The 13,207-nt window shown below is 38.8% G+C and overlaps 1 long non-coding RNA gene across 3 annotated transcripts in view; it reads right to left on the bottom strand.

Annotated features, from left to right (window-relative positions):
* The window catches only part of LOC119088928, a 55,961-nt gene extending 46,166 nt beyond the window's left edge, over nt 1-9,795 (bottom strand). The window contains exons 1-3 of one of the 3 annotated variants that reach the window (XR_005092692.1): nt 9,587-9,795; nt 9,339-9,498; nt 5,291-5,339 (exon numbers count right to left, since the gene is read on the bottom strand). This is a non-coding gene — a long non-coding RNA (uncharacterized LOC119088928). The remainder of the gene's footprint in view (nt 1-5,290; nt 5,340-9,338; nt 9,499-9,586) is intronic. The other 2 variants (XR_005092691.1, XR_005092693.1) reach the window with 2 other exon arrangements.
* Between the last annotated feature and the right edge of the window lie 3,412 nt (nt 9,796-13,207).

The raw sequence follows: 13,207 nt of genomic DNA, 5'->3' as shown, positions 1-13,207 counted from the left end.
GCTTCCAATCTCAGAACTGAGTTACATCTGCTTCCTCCTGCAGCACATAGAAACAAATACAGAGACCCACAGGCAGATCTTATTCAGAGAGTGAGAAACCTTGGAACACTAAAACCTACAAGGGATGTGTCTATCAAATTTCCCCCTCGGGGCTCAGGGAACCCCACAGAAGAGGAGGCAGAAAGACTGAAGAGCCAGAGGGAATGGAGAACACCAAGAAAACAACATGATCAAACCAACATGGTCAAAGCTCATATGAACTCACAGAGACTGAGGCATCATGCGCAGGGCTTGCACGGGTCTGAACCAGTTCCACAGTTTTGAGCCAAGTTTGGAGCAAGCTTTAATTAAATACTGGCCAGGTTTATGGACTCTGGCCAGGTCAACCCCTGGGTTCCCAAGGAATGTTCACCATGAATCACATTTTGCAGGGGTTTAAAAGGGCAAACCCACAATTCATTGTATTTCCCATCATATCCAATCAAAAGCAAGGATATATATTCTGACATATTTCCTGCCCATTTACTCCCTGCCTACATCCAATCAAGCACATCCAGTATAAACAAATTTGTTTAGAAAACTAAAAACATATGGCTTGTTATTTCCCAATAACTATAGCTCCCAGAATCCCAGAAAGTTATTAAGTCCTTGAACAAGTAGGGTTTACAGGTAAACTTTGTCTTTTACACTTAGTTAGAGTTATTTCAAGATATTTTGAGGCTATTGTTAAAAATATTGTTTTCCTAATTTCTTCCTAAGTATGTTTTTCATGTGTATGTATGAAGACTACCGATGTTTGTGTGTTAATTTTACATTCTGCTACTTTACTGAAAGTATTTATTATTTTGTGTCCTCTTTTTTTTTTTTTTTTTTTTTTTTTTTTTACAGAATATAACACACTAATTCCAATTTGTGCTGTCTGTATGCTACTGGATGTAGAACCAGCCAGTGAATGCAGTCGACCTTTCTAAGGATATATCCTAAAGGATTTATCCTTTAAAGGTTACACTTCTTCAACTAGCCATTAATTGTCCATAGCTCCCCAGTTTGGGTTGGGGACTTGTGAAACCCTTACCCTTTCATTGCTAGAATGTTGACTGAAGAGGCTAATTTTTTTCTCTTTTTTCTTTCTTTCTTTTTTTAAAAAAGAACTCAAAGCATTTCAGCATTAGTTTTTAAATAGGAAATAGTTTAGCCCTAGAGTTTTAATAAGTATCAGTACTGACAATAAATTTTCTCATTAAATGAAACAAAAAGCAGCCATATACTGTAAACATGCATTTAACCAACAAAATGTTTGCCTATAAAATATAGCCTACCACTTTCAAATGAGTGCCACCTTTCAAACTATTATCCTTTCCTTTATTTAAAATAGATTTTTTTTCTCCCACATAATATATCCTGATTATGGTTTCCTCTCCCTCTACTCCTTCTGATTCCTCTTTACCTCCCTTTTTATCACTCACTAAAGAACAAATAGACTTTTATGGGACAAAAATAAAATATAACAAAATAAGTTATAATAAGATAAAACAAAAAGCTGACATACTGGGTAGGTAGATCTGTGTGATCCACTAGAGATGGGGCAGTGGAGGAAAGCAGGTGCAGCAGTTGGTCTGCTACAGAGCTGTAGATACGAGTGGGTTCTGAAGGATGAGACTGGGGGTTGGATTTGGAGGAGCAGAGGGAGAGATGAAGATTTGCAGACAGACTGCCTACTTCCCTCAGAAGCTAATTTCTTAACGTTATAAGAATTTTTTTAATCATTAAGTTGCTTAGTTAAAATGTGAGTTTATTAAGGATGGCTAAAGAGGTAAGTTGTTAGTCAGGGAAAATATCAGTTCTCAAGCTTCAAAGATTTTACTTTTAGTAATATACAAATAATTCTTTTTTAAATTTATTGATTTATTCTATATCCCTGCTGAAGTTTACCCTCCCTTTTCTCCTCCCAATCTCTCCTCTCCACTCCCACCCTGTTCCCACCCCCCAATTGACTCCTCCTCCATTTCTTTTCAGAAAAGGGCAGGTCTTCCATGGATAGCAACAAAACATGGCATACCAAACTGTAGTAAGACTAAGCACCTCCCCATGTAGTAAGACTGGGCAAGGTGACCCAGTATGAGGAGTAGGGTCCCAAAAGCCAGTAAAAGAGTAGGAGACAGCTCCTGCTCCCACTGTTAGGAGTCCCACAAGAGGACCAAGCTACACAACTGTCACATATATGCAAAATGTCTAGGTCAGTCCCATGCAGACTCCCTAGTTGTCAGTTCAGACTCTGTGAGCCTCTGTGAGCCCAGGTTAGATGATTCTGTGAGTTTTCTTGCCATGTATTTGACCCCTCTGGTTCCAACTATCTTTTCTCTCCCTCTTCTTCAGGATTCCCCCAAACTCTGCCTAATGTTTTTGCTATGAATCTGCATCTGTTTCCATCAGTGGCTGGGTGAAGCCTCTCTGGTGACAGCTGAGAGACAATAAGGCATCATTACATTGACATTTTTGTTCTAGCCTAAAGCCCATGCCAGGAGAGTAAGCCCACCCCTGACACTGTCTGGAGCACCAAGACCCACAGGCTGGATGACTGAGAGACCTAGAATAGAATCAAAGATTTTTTTAAACAATTTTTGAAATATATTTCAAAGCACTGATATTGCCTTAATATTCAATTTTGGCTAAACACTTTAAGATGGCATTTAAGATTAGAATCAAACCCCCACCCCTGTGTTTAATGCACTATATCTGACATGTGTTCTATACATGGAATTGAGATTGATACTTGAAGTTGCACAGGCTCTGAGGTGGTGTAGCAGAGAGAATCATAGAGAACAGACACTTACGTTGTTTCCTCTGTTCATGTTGGAAATGGTATAAAAGCATCTAAGTGCCTCTGATTTACCCTATTTTGGCAGAGGCTGGCTGTTGACTTACCATCAGCTTAGAGACTAAACCTAAATCTATGGCTAGTTTAGCTACTGTCTGCATCCCCACAGTCCATGACCCACTGCTCAGGCCAAGGCCTGGCAGGACTTCCAGTCCAATCAGCATCTGTTCTGCCACTACCACCAAATGTCACTTTTAACTAGGTCTCTATCATTCCATCTACCAAAAAAGACCTGGGAGTCAGATGTTGGAGTGAACACCTGATAGCTCAGAAAGGCCAAAAAGCAACCAGTTGACCTTCCTTTTTGGCCAGTGACCCAGCAAGAGAGCATCTCTCTGGCTGGCTCAAACCAAAAAGACCACCAAACTCCAAGTTCTTCTCTACTACTTCCTCTGGGTCTCTCTTTGTCTCTTCCTGGCTCCCTCATACTCTCTATGGCTAATTCCTGTCAACTAGTTGCTGGCTCTGCCTCCTGGCCCAAGTTTGGCTTTATTAACACAGTCTTGGGGTTCACAGTGTGATCAAATATCCCACAACAGCTGCCAAACTTAAAATGAGAAACTATTGTTCCTGCAAAGTAAAATAAGCTAATCAACAAAGCTAGGGAGATGGCTAGTTGGGGGGACCAGAGTGTGGATCCCCACATCCATATAAATACATAAACACTGGGCAGGTGTGGTGGCCCATCAATCTTAGACCTTTGGGGAAAGAGTCAAGGGGATCCCAGAGCAAGCTGGGTAGCTAAAGTAGCAGAAAACATGAGCTTTATATTCAGTTCATTGAGAGTTCTTGCCTTGATACAAAAGATGAAAAGCAATCAAGAAAGATACCTGGCAACAGCCTCTGGTATTCACCCACGTGCACTCCACACATGAACATGCATATACACGTATACATACACCACACAAACATGCAAAAATAAATATAAGGAATCTGCCTGTTTGCTAAAATAAAAGTTGATTATTAGGGATCACAATATGCAGAACTGTGATGAAAAAAGTAAATAGGGTACATAATGTAATTTATCCTAGATACTCCTTTAGGAACCAAAACTGATATAGCTGATGTATTTAACATGTACACTGTACCTCAATGCATACAATGTTCTCACATAACAGTCACTCATTCTGAAAATATGGTTCTCAAAGGCCTTTTCTGGTACACTCAGAGACTTCTTATTCTTTAATATAAAAAGAACATTAAAGTTTGCTTTTTTAAAGTCTTACATTTCAGAAATAATACACAAACCAAAATTTTACTTTTTGTGGTTGACGTTTTAACTAATGGAACACCAATTCAAAAAATATGCTTATCTTGTATTAATTGTGTGTTAAACATTACTAAATTTGACATCATTTTAGAATGTTTTCAGTAGAAAATAATTTTCCTGAGCTATTCATGTTCAGGTTGCAGGACTGGAGAGATGGTCCAATGGCTAAGGATACTTGCTGCTGTTGCAGAGCACCAGAGCTCAGTTCCCATCACCCACATGAAGCAGCTCACAACCTTCTAAACTCCAGCTCCAGGGGATCTGACACCATCTCCTGGCCTCCACAGGCATCTACACATACATGCATATAAACATACACACATAGATATAAATAAAAATAAGATAAATCTTTAGGGGCTGAATATATGCTATGAGGAGCTGATATTAGCAGTGGGTGGCTGTTAGGGAGGGAAAGTCATTTTCTTTGGTAGTGTAGTCACTAGCAGGCTCCCCACACCCCAGCAGATGACCCCATGCCATGTGCATAGGGGCAGCACTAGGTGAACTCAGTAGGTAAAAATTTTCTAATTAATTAAAAATTAGAAGGATATGAAATTGGAGAAAGATGTGATGAGGGTTCTTGTGAGACTTGTAGAGAAGGACTGAGGGATGGGTGTAATCAAGATATATTGTCTACATGTAGGAACTTTGCAAAGAATAAAAATAAAATTAATTTTTAAAAATATAAAGAGCTAAAAAAAGATGGTCTGAGTTTAGACATGAGGCTTAATTTAATCATTCAATTCCATGTCACCTGGAAAATGAATTGCAAGGTTATGAGAAAGGTGCTGCTGTCCTAAGAATGAGCACCCTTACACCTCTGCTTATGAATCTTGATCTAGCCAGAACTAGAAATGTGTACAACATGGAAGAGACTCCTGCTCAACAATGTCACACTGACTTTTAGTCATCCTCTCCACGAGATAGGAAAGTCCTTCTATGGCCCTTTATTTCACCACCTTTTATGTCATTGCACCATTGCCTATCTTTTTAAACTCATAAAATAAAACCAGAGTTTGTGTGTCCTTATCTCTGTTGACAAAGAAAGTTCTTCTTACACCAGGCTTACAGGACAAATAAATTTTTACATCTCTTAATCTAAGCGGTAGACCATTTCCCTTCATCACCAGCATCTTACTCACCTCTATTGCTCCTAAGCTATAAACAGCTTTGAACACAGCCTTGCAGTGGCTAGAGGTAGAAAAAAAAGGAAAAATAAAACAGGATAAGAACTTACTGCCATGGTAATAGTGATAAACACAGTAAATCATACGTAGCACATGGTCCACAGCATGGGCAAGCATTGGAAGGATCATGTATTCTCTAACCCTGCCTGAGGAACTTGCTAAGACCAGGTGATGAATTATCTAATCCCCTGGGCAGTTCAGGGATCTACTCCAGAGAACCCAAGAGATGCCATTTCCACACATGAGAGATGAGGGCTACAGTTCTCCTCTTGCAGGATGTCTCACAGTCGTGTCTCCAGTTCTCCTCTGGTGCAGGTTGTCTCACAGTCATGTTCTCCAGTTCTCCCCTCATGCAGGTTGTCTCACAGTCGTGTCTCCAGTTCTCCCCTCATGCAGGTTGTCTCACAGTCGTGTTCTCCAGTTCTCCCCTCATGCAGGTTGTCTCATAGTCGTGTTCTCCAGTTCTCCTCTGGTGCAGGTTGTCTCACAGTCGTGTTCTCCAGTTCTCCCCTCATGCAGGTTGTCTCACAGTCGTGTTCTCCAGTTCTCCCCTCATGCAGGTTGTCTCACAGTTGTGTTCTCCAGTTCTCCTCTGGTGCAGGTTGTCTCACAGTCATGTTCTCCAGTTCTCCCCTCATGCAGGTTGTCTCACGGTCGTGTCTCCAGTTCTCCTCTTGCAGGATGTCTCACAGCTGTGTCTCCAGTTCTCCTCTTGCAGGATGTCTCACAGTCGTGTTCTCCAGTTCTCCTCTGGTGCAGGTTGTCTCACAGTCATGTTCTCCAGTTCTCCTCTGGTGTTCTCCAGTTCTCCCCTCATACAGGTTGTCTCACAGTCGTGTCTCCAGTTCTCCTCTGGTGCAGGTTGTCTCATAGTCGTGTTCTCCAGTTCTGCTCTGGTGTGGGTTGTTGCCTCATAGTCATGTTCTCCAGTTCTACTCTGGTGTGTGTTGTCTTACAGTCATGTCCTGTTACTACTGTTTTCTGCACAGTATTCTTCCCACAAAAGTGAGGCTTTCCTATCTTAACAAAGAGATCAAAGAAAATTCTTTGTGAATTTTCTCCATAGCATCAGATATGTGCCCCTAGATGTCATGGTCTCTCACTTTTTTCAACTTTCTTAAAACATTCAAATGCTTCTAACAAAAAAAAAACCACAAAGAAAAATCAGTTCTATCTGTGACAACATTTCATAGGTTTAAAAGCCCAGTGATTTTTTTCCAGTCTTCGGATCTAATTATGTCTATTTTATTCTTTTAATATTTAAAAAAATAAGTATAAGATGCCTAAATAGCAGTAGATTTCATTCTGGAAATAGTTGGGAAAATTCATCCTGGAAGTCACTGGAAAGACTCAATTTTCAGCAATTTTATTAACTCACATTTAATATTTCAATAAGCTCAAACACTGGCTAGAGGAATAGCAGTCTATCTGTTTGGATTCTATTTCACATCTCAACTTGGTTTTTATGTGACTCCCATTTACAACCAGAGATAAACAGGAGTCACTGTGACTTACTATCTGTCTGCTGTCTGCTGAGTTAAGGGAGCTTGGCAAGAAATGCTGTATAACTGGAAAATCCAAAGTGGAGTCCCCTATACTATGCCAACACAAATAAACTTCTAATCTACAAAGAAGGATTAGCCATAGACTAAGAACTGGACCCTTCAATAAGTAGTCCTTATTCTTCTAGCCCTGGAACTTCACTTTGCTCTGATATTTCTAGCCCAAAGATAGTATAGTTTCTACGTGCTATTGCTATATTGTAGGATCCTCTCAATGTTTCTGTTACATCCTAATGTCTGACGCTTCATGAAATGCAGGACTGTCACCACATCACAAGCTCCCTGATGCCCACCTAACCCTTACAACCTTAAAAGATATTCTATTCTATATGCTGAATTTTTACTCTTTTCCAGCCATATCTGCTACATTCCCTATCTTTGAAGGCCATTTCTCTGCATTCTGTATTGCTAGTCAGAATTAATCCCTTCTTGAGCATATTCCTAATGACAAGTTCGCATGACAAGCAATCCTATATAATTGTTTAAATCCTTACTGATTATTACTGTGTTCTCTTCTCAAGAGCAAATCCTGTAGCAAAACATTAAGATGTTACTGAATAATGAATGTAGACCACCAATATGGTGGCTTGTAACCAGCCCAATTCCAGTTCCAGGGTATCTGATGCCCTCTTCTGAACTCTGAGGGATTTCAGGCACATACATCCTGCACATACATAAGTGCAGGTAAAACAATCATAACACATACAGTAAAAATAATAATAATAAATTTTAAGAGCAAACAGGACTGAACATGTATTAACTAGCCAAGTCTGTGTTGGTGAAGGTCATATTCAGCAGAAAAAGCATGTTTGGAGATTCAGTAATGTCTACATTATAAGAGTGTTTTCAGCCACTCCAACATTCTTAAGAGGTTAATGTTTCCCGACCATCTTTAGGCTATTGGTCTTAAGTGTAAATTGAAATTCATTTTCTTTAAAAGTGCTGGTTGGCTGGAAAGGTAATGGCTGTGAACGTGCATGACAAGAAGATACTGCTAAGTTTTTTAATCCTTTGCCCTGAGCCTGGAAAGTGTAAGAAGACAGGGAGGGAGGTGGGGGCAATGTCTATGTCACTCAAAACAGGGCTGCAGCTGTTTTGCATCAGAGGAATGGGTTTTAAAACTGTACAAACCTTAGTTCAAAATACCTAAAAACGGGCTCCCTGTGCACTGAGAAGGAGCATCCACCTTCTTAAAAATGGTTTAAGTTATTTACTGACCAATGTTTTATTGTGGCCATGATCTAAAGTTTTAGTCACTAAAGATAAGGCTCTTGATGCCTTTGAAAAAAGTCCAAAATCCTCCAGCAACTGAGCAGCTGGATATGATTAAAAATGTAAATAGGCTCAAGAGATGGATTCCATTTCCAGGTCCTCTGTTTATGAATCACCCACCCAGAGACATAATTTAGTGGAAAGAGAATTTCCTTCTAAAGCAAAAAATAAATTAAGTCCCAGGAATACTGCACAGTCCCCAGCCCTCGGCTGCACTGTTGTGTGGCACAACCAGGCTCAGCCTTCTTTACCACAAGACATTTGTAATGTTGATGTGTAATCAGCAAATGTGGGTTTCTCTGGCTTTCATTTTCATGAGAAAGGAAAATATTAAGGCTGCCTTTCCAGTAATTGCAACTTAAGCTCCAGATCTTGTTTGGCAGATGAAAGATCATTTACCCAGGAAGCAATATGCTTGGTGGTAAAACTGAGCACGTTACTTATGGGTGCTCAAAGTAAAAATAAGCCAGCTAGCTGTTTACTTGACCTCTGTGACCCAGATGCAAGCGTTTGCTTTAAGGATCAAGATAGAATCCACTTTGATCTGGGTGGCACAGAGACTGCACAGGATGGTATAGGAGTCACCCAAGTCACCTACCACCAGTCACCAACCCTTAATCTTTCTACCTGATGAGAACAAAGATAAGTGAATATTAACCCAGATGAAACTGAGTTTCCTGAAACCAGGGGCTCTGGTTGAAGCTGAAGAGAAAGGCAAGTTACTTCAAACACAAACAGTACCTCAAATACACTGCCAAATATATACCTGTCAAACACACACACACACACACACACACACACGCGCGCGCGCGCGCGCTACTGTCCTGGCCATGACTGTTTTTCCTTACCCTCTCAGATAGTGTAGTGTTGAGAAAAGCAAATACTTAGATAGTATTAATATGTAAAAAGAATTGACATTCAAATCAGACTTGAAAGATCTGTTAACTATTAATTCCTTAAACTACTATGAATAACATATTATATGAAACATAAAAAGAATAAACTCTAGTAACTACAGTGGTCTTTATTGATCATACCTGAATTGAAATAATATGACTTATATTACTTCATCTTTTTATTGCCACCTTTGCTATACATCATCTTTCAGGACAATGAGTAGAAGCCATGAAGGATAGGCAAGCCATCACCATCCCCACCACTTCACTGACCTCCTATAGAACAAGATCACAACTGTACACGTGACACAGCCAGCTACTCAGACTGTCCTGAGATATCCAGGTATATCTGTGAGTCAGCAGTGTGTTTTGATATAACAAATTGAATTATTTATTTAGCTGGTCCTTTTAAATTTTGTTGCAGAAACCTAACCTAGAAATAACAAAGCAAAGTAGAGTAACTGAGCAGAGTCACAACCAAATACCCTGCAAAGTTAGTTTTCACAACTGTAGTCATTTACCTGGAAACCAGCATTGCTCTCCTTCTTCTTTGAAGTCTTATGTATAAACTTTTACTTCATGGTGTCTTTTCTTACCCAGAGATATACTTTCCTTGTTTTTCCGTCTTGATGTTGTGTTTGCTTCAAGACAAAATTATGGTAACAAAGTGACACCAGATGGATTCTGCTGCAGTGGAATTATAGAGGCACCTCACACTTTGACTTACTGGGCTACCTCTTCTACTAAGCCATGAGCCCTAGCCATTGGGAAATATATGCCCAATTGCCCAACTAAAATTGAAAGATTAAAGAAGCAAAAGGTCATTGCTGGTTGGGTAATACTAGCTCTGAGAAATCACTAAAATTAGAGGTAAATTTCTACTCCTATTGGGAAGGAGAGTAGCAAGCTAATAATTGTAAAAATTCAGATTTAACTACCCCTTAATTGCTTTAAACTTTTCCCTTACTGCTAAAATGTAAAATTATTTTCATGGAAAAGTAAAATGTAAGTTTTAAAATACCTTTTTACAGGACTGAATTTGTACAAGATGACTTAATTAACCAATTACTTTTTAAGAGGCTTTAATAAATTAATTGAAACTTTAGTGGTTATGAAATCACTGAAACAGAATAGAAAACCTAAAGAATTTTAAAATCATTTTCTCTCCACTCCAAACCACAGTTTTATGGAAACTTGAAACTTTGAAATGGCAAGGGTGTATAGAGTAGGTTTATTTTGTAATTATAATTCAAGCAGAAAATACAAAAGCTAAACCACATTCACTATCAGGCACAAAATGAAACTGAGCAAATGCATGCTTCCTTTTCTGTCTTAGGAGTGACTATATACAATAACATAAGGATGGGTTCCCAGTGCTTTTAAAGATGCTCAGACGGATCCCAAACAATAACTTGTTTTTCTTTCATGTATTCAAGACCAAAAGATACGTGATTTGAGACTGAAATAAATACAAAACAAGCAATAAAAAACCTAAGTTTAAATTTACAGAGCAAATGGTACATTCCATTGGTGAATCTAAAATCTAACCAAATTAATACAATTTATTTTTGAACATTTTGAACTTGGTTTTACTTTGCAAGGAACACTCTGTCTGAGTAATCAAAATGTTCCTCAGTTGTGGTTAATATATGCAAGCATTACAATGTACTCATCAAACCGGACATTTAGAAAGGTCAAATGGTCAATTAATCACTAATAGAGCATTATCACTGAGTACCTGCAATGTCTTTTACTAAAGCTTAGCTTCTTGATTAAGATAAATATGAATGTGAATGACTAATTATAAATGAATGTTGTTTTCAATGTTTATATAACAAAACAGCCATTTCTCAGACTTTGGGATATGATGAAGTGTATAACAACACAAAACTTCTGTTAATACACATGATAATGTCTAAATCAGAAAGTAACTCCTTATTAATAAAAAATATTTAAATTTTCATTTTGGAAAACCCTACATTATCATCTTAAAATAATATAAATCAAAGTACTTCAAAGTCATAGTTCTTTGTTTTTAATTAAAGAAAGTTTTATCTTCCTATTTCCAATCTTTTTCAGCATGACTCTTGGCCTCATCTGTCTTTCTGCTCTTATCACCCAATCTCTGTGGAGCCCTCAGAGCTTTAGGGAACCATATCAGAGCTCCATCTGTGTTCCACAAGCTCCTGCACATTCCATTCGTCTACTTGGAAAATATGCTGCCCTTTCAGCTCCCAAGGCAGCATCAACCTCTTCCAAAGCCTGACCACAGCATCACTTGCTCTGTTCACGCTTCTCAGTCCCTCAGAATTATGGGCTGCTGCTTCTCTGCTGTCCGAGATTTGAACTGTAGTTCATTGCCTGTGTTTCATAATTGCTACATTTAATATTCTTTAAGAATGAGAAACTTTTCTCCAACCCAAGGGTCAGCCCTAAGCACACATACATTGGAGCAACACTAAAGGTCACACACACTCACACATACACATGCATACATACATTCATATACACACATACATGCATACTCACATATATAACAATAATAATTGCAGAAGATGTTATGAATGTTCAAGGCAATGAGTGGACATTTTGGAGTGGAGGGGACAGAGGGAGTGTGGAAATAACACAAATATAGTACTCATGTATGAAATTTTCAAAAAATGCAAAAATTTTAAAAAGAGTAAGAACCTTTAATTACCTTTCTTTTACCAGACTGAAGACTGACCCTAGGATTTCCAATTTGTAGGCAAATACCCTACCACTGAGTATCCTTATTTAAGACAGAGTTTCATTACATTGTTCAAATAGGTTTTGAACTCACATTGTTGGCAGCCTCCCAAAAAGCTTCTACCAGCATAGTCCATGAGGTGCATATCTCAACAAATATCTCTGAAAAGAGAATGGAAGGGGGGGAACAGGAAGAAGAGAAGGAAACCGAGAGAAAAGAAGATAGGTAGGTAGTCAAGCTGGTGGCTCAGGTCTGCCATCCCAGCTCTTCAGAGGCTGAGTCAAGCAGGTCCTGAGTCTGGCAGATCACAAGTTCTGGGCCCACCTGGGCACCAGCATCAGTTAAGATGAACCTAGTTACCTCGGTGAGACCTTGTCTCAGAGTAAAGGCAAAGAAGGGGCCGAGGATAGACCTCAGTGGTGGAGCTCCTGCTAAGTGTGCCTGTGACCCTCCTTCATTCTCCAGTACCCTAACATACTAGTTCCAATAATTTTTCTTTTGGGGGAAAATTACTGGAAATATAAATCATCACAAGATTAGAAATGTATTTATATTGATCATCATCAAAATATAGTAAAATACACATACCAATATAAGTCCTTAATATTTGCGATGGGAGCAGTTAAGTCATGTACATATTGATAAACACCTATTCAAACTAAGCATTGGGAAATAGGAATCAGAGTTCTTAAAAGTGACAAAATCAGAAAGATTCAGTTTGTGTTTTAATAAAACTTGCATTACTAGGTTTCCTAAATAAAAACTAGATACAGCCAAAAGTTTATGGAGATGGAAAGAAAGCCATATTGGTATTAAGGATGTTTCAAACAGATTCCAACATTTATTTGGGGCAACTGTTTCCCAGGGATGAATTGCTTCACAATAATGAGGTCAAACACACTAGATGGTTCTCTGGAGGCCTTTTCTATTCAAAAGGTCTTTCAAAATGAAGTGGGAGTGGAGGAAGAGGCTAGGGAATGATTCCTTCATGAGCCAAATGCATTCTCAGAGCACTAACATCTGTTTCAGTTTACATAGTTGAAGTATGACATTGCACATGGAAATTAAACCCAGGCACCATGCCGAAAACTCAGCCTGTCTGCAGAAGAGATGCATCTACAGCTGGAATTGGTATGTCCACCTCCTACAGAGCATAATATCCTGTGAGCCACCAATGACCCCACCCTAAAAATCCAAATGTCACAAACATCTTCCTAACTCTCATGAAATTTTTATAGTAGAGAAAGAAAAGGAGAGGAATATGGTTACAATATGGAGACGTTCTAGAATTTAAGATACTTTTCTCTAGAAAGAGGATTTTAAAACAAAATATCTTTATTCATTACTTTAGACTAAGAAATTCCAAGTCTATTTTATTTCATCAAGTTTGTTTATAAATTGGGTAAATAATCAT

Source organism: Peromyscus leucopus, chromosome 13 (genome assembly GCF_004664715.2).
Source record: "Peromyscus leucopus breed LL Stock chromosome 13, UCI_PerLeu_2.1, whole genome shotgun sequence".
NCBI lineage: Eukaryota > Metazoa > Chordata > Mammalia > Rodentia > Cricetidae > Peromyscus > Peromyscus leucopus.
Note: the sequence above shows the minus strand (reverse complement) of the source record. Positions and strands in the feature narration are given on the sequence as shown.